General features: G+C 46.5%; 1 pseudogene; it reads left to right on the top strand.

Annotated features, from left to right (window-relative positions):
* The first annotated feature begins 840 nt into the window (after positions 1–840).
* On the top strand, positions 841–1,011 carry LOC113908412 (annotated as a pseudogene).
* Positions 1,012–7,767: the final 6,756 nt, after the last annotated feature.

The raw sequence follows: 7,767 nt of genomic DNA, 5'->3' as shown, positions 1-7,767 counted from the left end.
CCTCTTAGATTTCTTTAGTGCTGACTCAGCTTGTAAGCAAAAGACTGATGTGCTTCTTCTGATTTCTCTCTGTTGAATTACCAAGAGCAATCCGCGAGAAACTAAAACATTGTACACTTGTGGGTGGGCTGGGGGGTGGGGGGCAGGTGATGAAGAACTGAGAGAAATAAAAAAAGATGAACTTGGGTCAACATGACCTTCACTTCAGGGCCGGCGTGTTCAACGCCAATTTTGCAAAGGGCCTCTGGTTCCTTCCGGGCAATCTGTGTTAGCTCACTCTTGATGCTTCCGCTGCCTCTTCCTTCAGGCCCAGGTAACAGAGATCCATGAATATCACTGATTACTCACACACTTGCTTTATCATTCCTTCAGGCAAAAGCATTTATTTAGATCAGAGGTTTCAAATCCCATGGGCTGGATGAGGTCCACAGAGGGGATCCTATGTATATTTTCTTTAAGTTTCACATTGAAGAGAAAGAAAGAAACAACCTCTAGGTTCTCTGGAGGAATCAAGATAAATAACAATCTTGGGTTTGCTTTTCAGTTTGGCAACAATGTGCTTGGGTTGTATCCCTTTCTTCTCTCCTCCACAGATTCATGCATTTACACCACTGCCTGTCCTCTGTGGGCAATTCATCTGGAGACCCTTACTTAAACAATGACATGAATTAGGTAATATTAATTTCTGCTACACACACACGCGCACACACACACACACACACACACACACACACCCTGCACTGGTGAGATCCTTTCAGATCCTCTTCAATTGCATTTGAGCATCACTAATCCTGGAGGATTTTAGCCCCTGGTCAGTTGCTAGTTGGAATACAGGTGTTCAGCTTTGCTCAGTGGCAGTATCGTAGCCAATGAGGTTTATCCGAGGCGCGATTATTGCTAATTGGAATACAGGTGTTCAATACCTCCTTGACATCTTCCTGCCTCTCATTCTGAGTACTAGTACCTTCAGGGGGATTTAAAACGATGTTGGCGTAACCTTTACTCTAAAGGAGCTGATGGCTTCGTGAGTCTAATGCTCAGTCTCTATTTGAATCTAGGCTTTAGCTTGGACTTTTACCACCTATTTTGCGGCGTGATTGAAAAGACCCTTCAAGGGGAATGGTGTCCTAGCACCGTCTCAACCCCAAGGGCCCGCACTTCCTGCTCTCTGGGCGGTGACCTTCACCAAGAAGGTCATACACCTTGCGTGCATAAAACAACTACAACCAAAGTAGATCTGACTCTTTACTACAACTTAGAACACATTCCTTAACAGTCCTTTATTTGGAAGGTTCTGAGATTTTCTTATTATTAGAAAACAAACAAATACATTTTTTTCATTTGAGGGAAAACAATAGAGACCTTATGGTTTTATATTCATTCTCACCCTGGGGTGGGGGTTGGTGGGGGGGGGGAAGGGAAACTCGTGGTTTGAAAGTTTTACTTTTTGGAGCTCATTCCAGGGATGCAATGAACAAGGCTCGATTTTGCAGCTGTATTTCATGAAGTGTCATTATCTTTCTGAGAGAGCAAACTAATGGATGGCTGGGAGGAAAGATACAATTTGGAGGCAATTAATTCTGCTTCAAGTCCCAATTCACCCAATGCTAAATAGCACTTGAATCCTGATTCAAGATTTAGAGCCCAGCAGCCTGTGGAAATCAGCCGGGGCTTCTCTTCCTCGCTCCATTCGGCAAAAAGCCTGCCTTTTGTTTTACTTCCTCTTGGCCCTGTGTTTGCGGGCAATTAGATCAGCGATGGGGCTGGTCCTTGTTCAGTTTGCTGGGGACTCAGGCTGCCTTATGCCCTGATTTACAGCATGAGGGAAGCCTCTGGTAAGCTGGTGCTTGGTACTTGCTCAATTTGTCCCAGCCACAGCAGGACCCATGCTGCCATCTGCTTGCAACACTGGGGACAAAAACACAGAAGGCAGGAGCCTATTTTTGTCCTGCTGGGCGAAGCTACAGCTCGGTATATACTCTGCACTGAAAATGGAATACGTGAGCCAAAGATACTTCCTGCACCCCGGAATCATCCTAAATGGGAGCCATGGCCAGCGACTGGCCCGCAGATACCGCTGCTGAGACTCCAAAAGCATTATCTTCCATTATGATTTATAAACCCAAGGGGAAATGGTTGTGAAGCCCATATCGCTAAGAGATCAGTCTTCTCCCAGGAGAAAGGTGGCTGCGAGCGGGCCTCCGAGAGCAGCGGAGTTTGCGGACAAGAAACCAAGCCCAGGTCAACTGGACTCCCTTTGCATCAGCGCCTTCCAAACCCCTTGGCTCAGCAAACCTCTGCTTGCTCTGCCTTTATGGTCTCACACCAGGCACCTCGGGCAACTTAGCATCTCGGTGCCTCTGGTTTCTCATCCTTACACTAGGGACGTTGTGAGCATTATGATGGGAAGGTTGTAAACAGTACCTGGCGCATCATAAAAGCTCAGTCGATGTTAATGATCATTTCCGTTGTGGTGTTTCCAACTCACACCAGGATTAGTAAGCCGAACAAGAATCGGGGAATCAAGCAAATCCAGGTGGCAGAGCCCTGAGTTGGGGCTTAAATCCGGAGACCCTTGCTTTGCAGCCCCTGACCGAGATCAGTCGGAGATGGATGGCCTTCGACCATGCACGGGCGATGGCTGATGCTTGGTACTCTAAGTGCCAAGCACGGTACATAGGATTGCCTGTATTAACTCTTGCCAGATGCCAGATGCCACAGCAGCTCTGGGAGGTCGCTGCTGTTTTGATCACTATCTGTATTTCACTAATGAGAAAACTGGGACATCCATACACTAAGTAACCTCCCCAAAGTTGCATGGCTAAAAGCCAGGATTCTAAGGCTGACAGACCCGCTCTGCTCCCAGTGCCTGCTCTTAACTACACCTCTAATCACCACTCAGAACTAAGGAAATGTACAGCCCTGGGACCACAGATGGTCAATCTCGACCTTCTGGAGCTCCTAGCACCCAACTCCTTCATTTTGCAAAGGAGGGGACTGAAGGTGAAGCAGAGTTACTTGGATAAGGCAGTATAAGGCAGGGCAATAGGGCAGCCTGGAGGCAGAGAGACTTGAGAGTCCCAGCTCATTTAGCCTTTCTAAGTGGCGTCTTGCCGTGCTCCCACATCCCGGTGTCCCACCACGTGCCTGCCTCACAGAGCCGCAGGCAGGGCCATCTGGGATGACAGGCTCAGGCACAGGGAGCGCTCTCTGGTGGTAGGGGCGGCTGTCCTTGCCCCCTCTTATGCAACTGAAGTGGTAAAGCCTGGGGACTCCAGCTTCAGGATTCTTCCCACTGCTGTCTGCTCTCTGAAGAATAACAAAAGCACAGAAACCAGAACGTAACCAGAGATCTGGGGAAGATCAACCTTGACTCCACCCTACATGGTTCCCAAACACTCAGAGCCCTGGGTCGCAGAAAGAAGAGTGTTCACCTGTAGGAAGAGCGCTCACCTGTAGGAAGAAAGCTCACCTGTAGGAAGAGCGCCACCAATAGGAAGCACTCTCCCTGATAGCCCAGTCCTGAGTCCAAGTCCTGCCCCCTGTTGTGCCTGCGACTTGCAGTCAGAGAAATCAGTGAGGCTCTGGGCATTCACTGACCTGCCTTTGCCAGAATCAGGACTCAGGTTAAATGGGTCCTGGTAATTACCAGATGTCCATTCTCTTAAGGCTCAGTTCAACTCAGAGTTCATTGCCAGACGCAGGGCTGGGGATACACAGATGCACAAAGGGAATTTAGAGGGAGATGGGAGGCTGGCAAGTGTCCGATGATCACGCAGGGCCGTTGGTGGGGAAGTTCAAGCCCAGCGATGTGGGAATTCAGAGAATAGTGTGGTTAACACGGTCTGGGGAAGGGGGAATGACGTCCGGCAAAGTGTTGAGCACTTCATGTATGTGATTTCATGTAATTCTTAAGCCATTCCCAAAGAGATAAATACATTTAAATTAATTTCACAGATGGAGCTTAAATGATGAAAGTCATGTACTCACAAGGCCCGGGGCTAGAAGTGGGAACTGAGTCTCTATGGAAGCAAGAATCCAAACCCTTAGTACTATATTCACATTGCTTCTGAGCATTTATGAAATACTAACTGTGGACCAAGTACTCTGTGATGCATGCTGAACATGCTACCTTAAATAATCCTCAAGGAATCCTTTTGAAATAGACGTTATTAGTGCAGATTTCTAGTAAAAGGAGGCTTAAGTAACTTGCCCAAGATCATATAAGAAGTAAAAGGGCAAGATTTGAACCTGACTTTGTCCAGCTCCAAAACCTAGGCTCCTTTTACTGCATCCCGATTTTTCCCTATAATTTTTTTAACAAACATTTCCAAATTTGATCAGGAGTTTAATGATGCATTGCCATCTATGCAAATTAGCATATTCCTCATAGTCATTACCAGACTTTTCCTTCTTGGGAAGCAAATACTACCTTTCTAACCCTGTACAGATGCCTGACCACATCACTTCCTGGGATAGAGGACTTCGGGTCAAGTAGCTCGGCGATGCCGTGACCTTCGCATACCTTTCCCATAACCACCCCCTCCAATCCAGAGTGAGACTAACCTCCCCTCCACCTGTGTCCTACAACCCATTAGCTAACAGATCCCTGACTTTCAAAGGCAACTCTTCTCTTTCCAGATACTATCTCAGATTCAGGAACTCCCCCAAACTCTATCTCTGTCTCCAATCTCTCCTTTGACTTTGAGATCTATATATATAATTTCCTATGGAGCAGTGCAGGAGATAAATCTGGACAAAGTACATCAGTGCTGTAACTGAAATATGTAGAATGTAGGGTGGAGACGTAAAGACTTAACTGGTTTAGTGATTTTCTGCTGAGGTTAGAGGAAGGTGACAAAGAATGTACCGTCTCATCCTGACTCTGGGAAGAAGCTTCTGGGTCTTTTATTTAAGGGCAGAAAACACTTATTTGTCAAAGGAGGTTTTTTTTTTTTTATACAAAATCCTTGGGACTCTTCAAAGTTGTTTTCCTTTTATCTTTTTATCTCTCACTCTTTTTTTTTTTTTTCCTTTTTAAGCTCTCTGTTGTATTTGCATTATCAAAACTCTCTCCTTTGGCTCTCTCTCTTTCTCTTTCCTCAACCCAGTAGGTGATGGGACATCAAGAACAACACCAGCCAGATAGGAAGGAAAGCAGATCAGTCCAGAATATCCAAACTGGCCCCGCTCCTCAGTTAGGGTGACCAGTTTGCCCCAGGGGGAGTTTCTCACTACAGGACCTGCTTCCTGGGAAACCCCAACAGCCTCAGACACATCAGGATGGTTGTTCGCCCTATCTTACTGAGATGAGAATACACAAGGATCTGGATGTACAATTCGTGTAAAAACTAAAAGGCTTTTACCTGGATTTCCTTTGGAATGAGGAGAATTATCTCCAGATCAGAATGCCCCTGGAGGTGTATCAAAGACACCAATGACTGAGCCCACTCTGCAGTTTGGATTCAGGAGGTCAGGGTAGAGAGAGAAACTTCATTCCTGATAAGTGGTCATCTGATGCTGATGCTGCTGGTCTAAGCACCAGCCTCCAGGAACCACCACTCTCCAGCTCCCAGAACTACCCTGCAGAAAGTGCAGGACTCCTCCAACGGGGATAACGCCGGAACCATCTTGCCACTAAGCCTGACCTTGTACATGCCCACTGAGCCATTTTATTCTTGCTAAAGTCTTTATTGTTCAGAGACAGAGAGTGAGAGCTAGAACCGCAACATGGCCACCATTGATTAATGAGCCCCCTGCCGCCCTTGTGGCTTGGGGAGATTCTGGCATGAAGCTTTTGCCCTCAGAGCCCTGCATTTGGGGGGAAAAGAAAGAAGAGGTCTCTTTAGAAAGTCTTGAGGGTGAAGGCCGGAGGGGCTGGGCAGGGCTACAGCTCACTGGAGAAATACCAACCTGACCCTCTCCAAACCCACAACAAAACCTTTTCTTGAGTGATTAGCCCCAGAGAAAGGTGATTTGTTAAAGCCCTGGGTTCACTGCTTTTGTGTCCTGGGCTTAGGACATCTGGCAGGAGCCAGAGAGCCCTCTGATACTGGGCTTGAGCCCCATTCTCATCCACTGGACTGTGCATCATTGAAACACTGGCTACTCATTCTCATGCTAATCCGTGAACTCGGAGAGCAGATGTGAAACATTTCGTTCTGTTCCTGCTCAGTTGTAAAGAACTAATGTCACTTTTTTTAAAGGCAAGGGCCGAGTTGGGCTGAAAGAGGGGTGAAGGTGAAGGGGGAGAGAGAAAGGAGGGGACCAGGGTGAATTCCAGAAAGACGTAAAAGTTTACTTTAACGATGGTCTCTCCTGGTGGGTGAAGCACTACAGTTTGTGAACTCGGGCCAGATCAACATAAGACGGGAAATGCAAATTACTGTCAAAGGCGTGGGTACGTCCAGCTTGCAAAAGTGGATAATACTTATAGCTCGCAGAGACAGAAAGACTTCGAAGGTTCTCTGCAATGTGCTCCCATGAGGCTTTTCCTCTCTGCCTTGCCCCAAAGCTTTATCTTCTGGGTCATGAAGACTTCATTGCAACACCCAAAGATTTGCTTGGCAAACTACTGGCTAACTTCCATTCTTTTCTATTTAGAGTGCCATTTGAGAATGGAAGCAAGCTTAAATGGAAGGTGGGAGTGGTTCAAATGAATATATCTATATTTCTCTATGTCTTTCCTCTTCTCTATGGATAGAAAATATGTATAGATTTATAGAGAGAGGAGCAGATAAATAACTCCTTAAGCTGTCAGGCATTTCATACTGTTATTCCTATGTGCTTCATTGGACCAAAGTGCCTATACTATTGATTACATTGTAAATTTGTTAATGACAACATTGATTCAGTGGAATATCTAGATTTGTTTCCTACACTGTCATCAGAAAAATTCTCAAGGAGAAAGACTTATGATACATTTGCTGATGGCAGACTGTCCCTCTTGCCCAGGATTTGTGGCCTGTTTAATGCATGCCACAGACACGGGCTGACATCTGCAGAGCATGCCAACTCAGAATTGTTTACAGCTCTCACCCGAATGTCCTCTGCACACCACCCCTTGCATCACTCATTTTAACAGATCCGCTGTGTCAGGAGCCCCTCTGCATGCTAAGTGGCCAGACATCCACCTTCCACCTTTGCACCTTTCTAGAAGTCCCTTAAATCAGTTTCGTCCTAACTTTCCTGGTGATAAAAATAACCCAGAGGGCTTGTGAATCAAAGAACTTCCGCTGGACATTCTTAGTGGATGTGGGCGGGCAGGGGTTCTAGCTCCTCTAACAAGCGTCCCAGGGGAGTCTGCTCAACAGAAAATTCTGTGTCACATTGCCCACACTCTTCGAGTGTGTCTGTGGACAGCCTCTGGGGTGAGCAGGGGTCTAACCTACAATCTGAGCTGCTCACCCTCCACCCCTTCTCTTGTGATGCTCTCCATCTACCTTTGCAGGTCCGGTGTTTTGGGGATCATCTTTGACCTTTGATACCTTGGGATGCCTGTTTACACTGTAGGGCCCTTCCCTGCAGTTCTTGGCTACTTGTCTACTGATACCTGGTTCTCTGTTCTTTTTCCTGTAGGCGGCTCTATGATTAGAAGGAGAGGCACGTGGACATTTGGTGATTACGTTTGATCTTCTATTCTCAAGATTTGCTTTTGTTTGTTTCGCATTGTTCAGCTCAAGAAAGGTCTTAGGTGTTTTAAGTTGATTCAGTTCTGGGTGTATCTATTCTAGAGAAGACCTCAAGAACACTAAAGACATAATCAAT

This window comes from Zalophus californianus, chromosome 16 (genome assembly GCF_009762305.2).
Source record: "Zalophus californianus isolate mZalCal1 chromosome 16, mZalCal1.pri.v2, whole genome shotgun sequence".
In the NCBI taxonomy this organism is placed as follows: Eukaryota; Metazoa; Chordata; class Mammalia; order Carnivora; family Otariidae; genus Zalophus; species Zalophus californianus.
Note: the sequence above shows the minus strand (reverse complement) of the source record. Positions and strands in the feature narration are given on the sequence as shown.